We start from the raw sequence: 8746 nt of genomic DNA on the forward strand, positions 1-8746 counted from the left end.
TCTTTGCTGAGCTATAGCCACTGGAATAGAAAAGTGGCCATTTTCTGATTCTCTTACACAGGCAGCCAGAAAAAGCCTTTGTTAGGCTAAATTTGATTGCTGAGTTTAATTTGAGGAAGACCTTAATTCTTGTAACTCTTGTCCTTGCTTTTCAACCACTCTCAGTTGAAGTTATTTAATCATTCACCTCTGTGCAAAGAGTCCATCAGGTCCTTAACAACAGAACAATGACACAAAAAAATGGAAATCCATATTATGAAACAGGTCTTAAATCAACCCTTACTGATTAATTTCCCTTTTATTCACAAAGCCTAACTCATCCTGACTGAATCAATCAAAAAGCTATTACCTTCATACTTGCAAGTGTTGCTTTCAAAATCAATAAAAACTGAGTTCATTTTTAAGATGCAATATATTAGCAAAATAAAAATTCCCATTTACTTGGGCTAGAAATTTATCAAAAAGCATTGTAGTTAGCAAAATCATGTTTGTTGACCTTTAGTGCTTTTACTGTTTTGTAATTTTCAACTCTTTGTCCATTTTTTTGTGTGTTTCATTTACTTCCATATCTAGATCATTATTAGTTCTGTGATTTTTTTCTTTTTTCTGCACAAGAAGCAACTTACTGTCTGATCAATGATTTCTCACAAGTCCTTTCTGCCTGTATGCCATCTTCTTTTTCCACTCCGTTTTTCTTAAAAAGCTAAGGAGAAATGGACAACTTCTGTGTATTGTAACGTAAATAAACATTGATTACATTTTTAAAGTTTTTTGTCTAAAAATTATAGGGAAGCAAAACAACTTACGTAGCTTAAATTTCAGCACAATGAAACATTTATAAGGTCCAGATAATTTAGGATAATAACCTCCCTTTAATAATGTTTGTAGCCACTGGGGTTTTTTGCTTCCTCAAATTTCAAGTGCTTCTTTTAAGACCAGTTACAGGGTCCTGGCTTTCAGAGGGTGGGTGCTCAGCTTTTTCTGTCTTTTCAAAGGAAAATGCACTTTCCATAAAATCAGATATCTTTGAAGAACAAAAGGTTTATTTCAAAGGTTTTTTTCTTCTTTGCTTTCTCCTTTCCAATTCCCTTTTTGGGGTATTTGAACTAATGGTTAATTTTGGGCCTGTTTGATATTAAACTGCTGCTGTCTGAACTGCTATAGTGCCTCATGCTCCCATTCTTCTCTGTGAACTACATCCCATGTCTGGATTACTCCTCCCATGATAGACTGTGATTTTGCCTCTAGTTATACTCTTCCAGTTAATAAGGAGAGTCACATGACCGAACTTCACCATAAGGAGAGATTCTGGTTTTCTCTGATAAAAAAAATCCTCAATTTTTTAATTAAAAAAGTAACCCAAAATCCACATTTTCCCATGATTAAAATGAAACACCAGTAACACACACACACACACACACACACACACACACACACACACACACACACACACACACAGAGTGGTGTTTCATTTTAATCATGGAAAAATGTGGATTTTGGGTTACTTTATTTAATTTGAAAATTGGGGATTTTTTTTATCAGAGAAAACCAGGATCTGTGGAAATCACATATGAGACTATCATGCCTACATGCTGGGAGCAGAATTAAGATTCTGATGGCTCAGTGGCTACTCACTGTTGTCCATGCAATTCACATTTTCTTTTTAAATTACTAGGTTCCATTAATCAAAAGGACAAAGCCAAAAACTAAAACTGAAAAAAAGATGTTCTGCCTCCAGAACTTCTCCCCACTACCCCTCCCCACTCCCCACTACCCCTTCCCACTCCCCACTCCAGAACGTCTCCCCACTACCCCTCCAAATCCCGTGGACTATCTGTTTTCAAAAAAGGTTCTCTCTCATGTGTACCGATTGAAGTAATGAGAGCAGAAAGCTTTACTTCCATAGTACCTGAACTAACTGGGGGTGAGGACAAGAAGGCTGCTATTCTCATGAAGATTCTTAGCTGAGGATTTAGTTGTGAGTTATATCTTTTTCCTGAGTACACAGGAATGATAATGACACTCCACATGCCAAATCCAAAAGACCTTACAAAGGAAAAGAAAGTAGAACATTCCACCATCCTATCAAACTGTCATTAATTTTGGTCTCTCAACAATCACGAGACAATATGAGATATGATCAAATTCAAAGTGGCTACGCCTGGATCTCATCTGTGCCTCTTACACGACTCCTTTCGTGCTGTGTCACAGATGAGGTATTTCTTGTCCACTCCATCCACATTTATAGGGGTAGCTAGAGCCTTAGTTGTTGAATAGGCGCATCTGTATTGTACTTAATCATGGGACTATTGCTGGGCACATAGCCATGAGGGTGTGTAAACATATTAAGCTAATTATTGCCTAAATCCTACCGAGACAAAAGTTTATTTTCTAAATAGCCATGATCTCCATGCCCTTCAGAAAAATGTATAATTTTTTCAGTACTCTCTACTGTGAGCACTTTAAAGCCCCAGTCACCTTGCTTGTGGCCAGCAAAATGTCACGTCCAAATAAAATGGAATTCCTGTTCTCAGGATGTTAATGTCTAATTTTGGCACTGTTTCTAGACACCACCAGCCTTAGGAAAGAGAAATATAGCTTATAGTCCAACACAAATTCTCTTACTATGGAACTGAAACCACAATTATTGTTTCCTATAGTTAATATTAAAAAAAAGGGAGGGGAAACATTTTTCCCTGGGGAAATAGGTTGGGAATTTAATTCTGTATCTGTACCAAAAAAAAAAAGGAAAACAAAATGAACAACAACAAGACCCCCACAAAAATAAAACCTACCACTGAAATGATACCATCTAAGGGTTCTTTGTTTGTAGGTTAGATTAAGGGCTGCAATTTCCAAGTACAAAATTGCATTTGTGAGTATGTGAACAGAGAACAAAAACCTGCATCTATATTGCTAAGCATCATTATAAAATACCATTAAAAAACATAGTAGAGATGCTTGAAAATTAGAAGCTACTGGGATGGCTATACAAGATGTTTACTGTATACTAGACTAATTAACTGCACAGTAAATGTTGCACTTCTACACATGCACCCCTATTAGGCTGGAGTAAATTAATTTATGCTGCAGCAGAATAGTACTTGTAAATACAAGTACTATCCTGCTACAAAGTGAACAACTATGCAGCAGTGCATGTGTAGACACTGCCCCAGCTGGCTGGGGCACAAGGGTGCTTCCGTGTGGAGGCTGGCTGCTGGCTAGCCCCACACTGAAGCACCCCTATGGCCCAGCCAGCCCCTCTATAGCATGTTAAACCGGGCATTGCCAGCCAGGTGATGCTCTGACCTGGCTCAGCATGCTGTGATCCCGGGCACACATGTAAACGCATACCTGGGAGCAATAAACTCCAGTTTGATAAGCGCCAGAGTTTACTGCATTACATTAATATGCATGTGCCCACTGTAATCCAGCATTGTAGCCACAAGCACAGACAGAGCAAAACCCAGTTAACTAGAAGCTCTACAAAAGTGCAAAAGTTTACAGCTAACCAAATTTGTAGAAAACATTATGTCAGGAAACCTGAAAAGCTGGAGGCAATATCTCTTTAAACAATTCTAACCACAAAGCTCAGGGGCAGCTTCATTTACTTCCATTACTCATACTTTCATAGCAGAAGACAGTTGTTTGTTCTTACTTCTTTTAACTGGTGTTTTGTAATACATATCAGGAATCCATGAGCCCAGAAGCTTGTAATTATATGGACCTTTCCCTTTCTTCAGATATATGAACAAAGACCATAAAATCAAAGAGTAATTCTTGATCTTGTTCCCTTTACCAAAATAGATTGGGTTTCAATTAATGTATTTGATTCACCTTCTCCAAAAAAGGCTCAGGGTGGCTCACAACTGATTATAAAAATGATAAAATATGATAACAAAATAGTAACTAATAAAAAAAGCTTCCCAAACAATGCCCCAAATCTTTGATTTCTAAGTTTTTTAAGAAAATGAAGACAGATGCACTGTACTATTCGAAGTCTATTTTTGAACCCTCTTATGAGGTCTTATGTAGAGTGAATGAACAAAGAGTGTGAAAAAGGGCTCCTAACACGTTAGGTTTAAAGCTTTTCACTCAGTGAATATTGTGTTGTTGGAAAAATAAATAAAATAAATAAATGAAAAGATCAGAGTATAGTTCAACTCCTTGAAGGTTGCAGATATTCCTACAGCACAGTCATCCCGAAAGATCTAACAAACATAAGCTATGATTGCCTTTGAGACTCAGGAGTAGTACTGCAGTCTCAAATAAATGCTCATAAAATATTTTCAACCACAACATTGTGTAGTTTACACATAAATAGATATGTATACATGTGCATATACCAAAACAGTAGAAATAACCACAAGGATGCTTGGAATAGATGATGTTACCCTTATTTTAAGCAGCAATGCAATTTATGTCTCAATCAGGATGAAAGTTAAAAAAAAAGTAGCAGATACTTTTATCAACAGCACCATTATTACAGGGAAATGGCCTGTCTCTGCATGCTGCCTTTCTTCACGAGAAAAATCCTGTCCAACTAAAATCTGAGATCTTTTCTCAACATGTAGTCAATATAAATGTCATTAATATAAGTGGGTGTTTGCTGCAGTAAAATTGTATAACAACCTCACAATTTGGCTTTTTGACTTTGATCAGAGAATTTCCATAAATAAAGCTTTGAAGGAGCAAAAATATTTCCATGTTTATTGGCTAGCAAATATAAGACTTGTGAGAACTGCTTGATCCATTAAGATTATAAACAATTTCCTGTACATTAGCTGTTGTACCTATGATTCTAAAAATAATTCACTTATACTTTTCAGAGCAGATATGTTCAAATATAGATGTTTCTAAAGAGGACTATAAGCAATATGCCTGAATTGCCTAGATTCAGATGGATTACAAGATTTGTTCCTTCCTTCTACAATGTATGGGAGAAGCAAAGCTGTAACCTAGGCACAAACATATGTGAGGCTGATGACACAGCTCATCAAGGTGTTAAAGGAGGAAGTGACAGGAATGCACACCAGATGTTCCTTAGCTCTCTAAGGGCACAGATGAATCCTACGTTGCAGCAATTAGTCTGTCACATAGCTACATTTTGTAATACAATTGATAATGTAAGAGCGTACTTTTTAGGACTTTGCAATACTTTAGGAAGTGCTATGCAAATAAGCAAAACTAGTCATTCTTTGTATTCAATAAAAAAGCATATTCAGCTTCTACGCCGCAGGCAACTCAAAAGGCTGATTTTTTCCTCACCCTTGCTTTTTTTTTGTATCGCATATTTCCCTTTATCCATTTGATTTGGGTGACATGTAAAGTTATCAACAGTTTTTGATTTTGTTATTCTTCTCACACATCTTTCAGAGAAAAATCATTTCAGTGGAATTTCCCTGGTGCCTGGTGAGTGAAGGAAACATTTCCCTTTACATTCAGGGTCAAACAAGCATGTCCTAAAGTGGCATTATAATCTCTTTTGTTTGGTGCCCTGTTCTCTTGCCAATATATCAAATAGCCTATTTGTGCATTTGTGTGTGTGTGTGTGTGTGTGTGTGTGTGTGTGTGCACTGTACAATAAAAATTTAATTGCTGTTATCCTTATGATCATTAGGCTCTTTCCTTAAATAAGCTGGAGGTCTCAGAAGTGTGTTATTTTCTTTTATTTGACAATGACAATATATGAATGATAATTTTTATCTATTACAGCAATAATAACAGAAGATTTGTTTAGCATTGTGACTTCTTCTGTATCATGCTCTGTGTTATCTATCCTTAACTAATGGTCCTCCAGCAGTCCCTTTTAGTTGGTATATTGTGACAGCTTCCTTTTATGCCAGCATTTAAACATTTCAATAACTAAAAGGTAGTATTCTCTTGTGGCTGGTGTTCTCCCAGGTTTGTGAGATGACATGGCATGGGTTTATCAACCTCAGTTTTTCCAGATATTTATAAGTTTCTTTCCAAAGAATTTGAGTGCAAAAGCTACATTATATAATTGTAAATGCTTGTCTCAGAAGCCTTAATTTTTTTTCTGTAATAGCTCTTAAAAATCAAATCAAACGATATATTTCTCAGAAGAAGACATATTATTATACAAGTGCTAATCCTTCTAGAGATCACTTCCAAGTGATCTTTTTGCCTGGGTTGAGCAAAAAATGTGAACGAAGCTAAATGTTATTGATGCTTATCCAAAAACTGCACAATACCAATGAGGGGGAAACCTTCAAATCAGTTTGCTATGGAATCAAACCAAGATGATTTTTTTAATGGCTCTTCCCCAATTTTCATGAACCTATTAGATTAAACTTTTACAAATACTGAAGTGTTTCCAGCCACTCAAAGATTTGGCTAGAATTTTGGAGGTGCAAGGCTAATGTAGCATATATGATGCACACATCATTTCCCTGTGAAAGAAAGAAAGGAATTAAACCATTTTTAGGTAACCATTCTTTACGTAGTATGACTTACCATCTCTTTGTAATCGCTGGACTACCAATGGGTTATGAATCTGTCAGTTAGCCCAGAGCTAAGGCACTGTTGAGGACTTCCTCTATTGCTAGCCCTTCTCTTGAAGCTGGGCCACTGCACCTTGAAATCAGTAATCATTGGATACAATGAATAGAGAGCTGTGGGGAAGTTGCTGCCCCATTGAGAGTAAAGAACCAAGCTAGACCCCAGGGCTCCCTCCCTTTGGCTGTAGCAACCATTGTACAGAGCCACACACCCTTCTCATTAAGGTAGGGTATTAGAAAGAAGAAAAACTATAAATTCAAACCAATTCTTGGGGAAGAAGTATTAGAACCTTGGTCCTCTAAACTGTGTTTAAGTGACCAAATGGCAGGTAAGTGCCATTTAGGCATCTGCAATGATAGTATTCTGCCAACATAAGAGATGGACCCCTGGCCAAATGAAAAAACTTTTCAAGCCCTAAATCAGAATAAGTTCACACACAATCTTGAGTTCAAACTCAAAATACTTCAGTTTGCAAAAAACATGCAAATCCTATGTTCTAGAGGGTAAGGAAATCTCTTTTTCCATCTGTTAGAGAACAGGGGAAGGAATGACCAGGAAACCGCTTTATTTGCATGATCTATTTACTGAGCATTTTAGATGGCCAGAAGCTGTAGAGGGAAAAGAACTCTGAGTCCCCTACTGATGATCAGAAGGAAGTAAATCTACAGGGAGAACGGCATTAGTATAAACTTTCTACCCAGAACTTTTCCAGTAACACTCTGGAGGTTATCATGACTGTATACAAACTCAGAATTGGTGTGGTAGGAGAACTGAATAGAAAGAAATGCGAAAAGAGCATCTACTTTGTGGTGAGGATCTGTAGCTGTTACTGGTATTTGTCTAACCCTAAGGATCCTGTGTTACTAGGAGCTTCTTTGTTACATGCAGGGCACATCTAGAAAAGATGCTATGTCATCATAGTGACAAGTTATGACAAAGTAGTTCATTGCTATGGTGACATAGCATTGGTGGGCATGAACCATGATGATGATGCTACTGCACAGCAGCAACGATATATATATAATCATGAAAAAATGTGGATTTTGGGTTACTATTTTAATTAAAAAATTGGGGATTTTTTTTTTTATCAGGGAAAACTAGGACCCCTGCTTATCACTTTATTGTCTTATACAAAAACATGTTAAGATGTTGCCACAGCAGCTGCCTGGGTTCTCTGCACTGAGACCCTGGTGTGTGTCTTGGCAAGATGATCAGTGAACTCCTGATAAGGAGACTTGGTGAACATAGTCTCCTTTCAGAGGTCAGGGGTTAGATAACTGTAAATCTTCGAGATTGCATCAAACGTGGCCTGAGCAAAGTTGCCTAATGTGGCAGTACAGCCTCTGGCTGATGTGTAGCAGTCATCAATACTAGACATAATCAACAGTTTCTTAGGAACTGGAGCAGATACAATCCCTGTACCATGAGGCACTGGGATAAGATGCATCAAAACAGACCCACAATAGCCTGTTACCTTGCAGGGTACAGTATGGGGCTTACTGATCTTGTTACCCCAATAGTCTTGTTGCATTGGTACGATGGATAGGTTAGCCAGATGATTGTCCCACAGAAAGCAGTAACAACTTCCTTGAAGCACTTGAGACCAAGATTGACATGCCCATTGTAGTCACCGTAGCAACAAAAGCCTTGAACCTGGTACACTGATTAGCCTGGGTGTGTTTCTGGACAGGCATGATCTTCAGAACCTCATCCTTCAGGGAGTATCCCAGGAAGAAGTTGATGATTTCTGACTCCTTGATTGGAAGGGAGAAGGGATAAATCTCTTCAAGAGATTTGATTTTCATATACTTGACCAAGCAGCCAAGCTTTTTCTTCAGCTTTGCCTCTATGGGACCTGTGGTGTTGGGCCATTCCCTGCCCTGGCCCTGCCCATGATCCTGGACGCCGTTGCCAAAGCCCTCCCTGGAAGCCACCCCATGCCACTCCCATGCCTCCTACTGTACTGGTGTTGTCTGCCATTTGCTGATCTCTTAAGAGTAGAAGTTGTTTATGAGCAGAGCTCCTGGTTTTCTTTGATTAAAAAGAAATCCCAATTTTAAGATTTAAAAAAGTAACCAAAAAAGCCACATGTTTTCTGTGATTAAAAAATGAAATACCACTCCTTATATAGAGAGTTTTTAAGACCTGGCTAGACAAAGATTTGGCTGGGATGATCTAGAATCATAGAATCAGAAAAAATAGGAGTGAAGGGACCTCAGGAGGT

General features: G+C 37.9%; 1 pseudogene; it reads right to left on the reverse strand.

The window, feature by feature from the left end:
* Positions 1-7663: 7663 nt before the first annotated feature.
* On the reverse strand, positions 7664-8502 carry LOC102379422 (annotated as a pseudogene).
* Between the last annotated feature and the right edge of the window lie 244 nt (positions 8503-8746).

Source organism: Alligator sinensis, unplaced genomic scaffold (assembly GCF_000455745.1).
Source record: "Alligator sinensis unplaced genomic scaffold, ASM45574v1 scaffold740_1, whole genome shotgun sequence".
NCBI lineage: Eukaryota > Metazoa > Chordata > Crocodylia > Alligatoridae > Alligator > Alligator sinensis.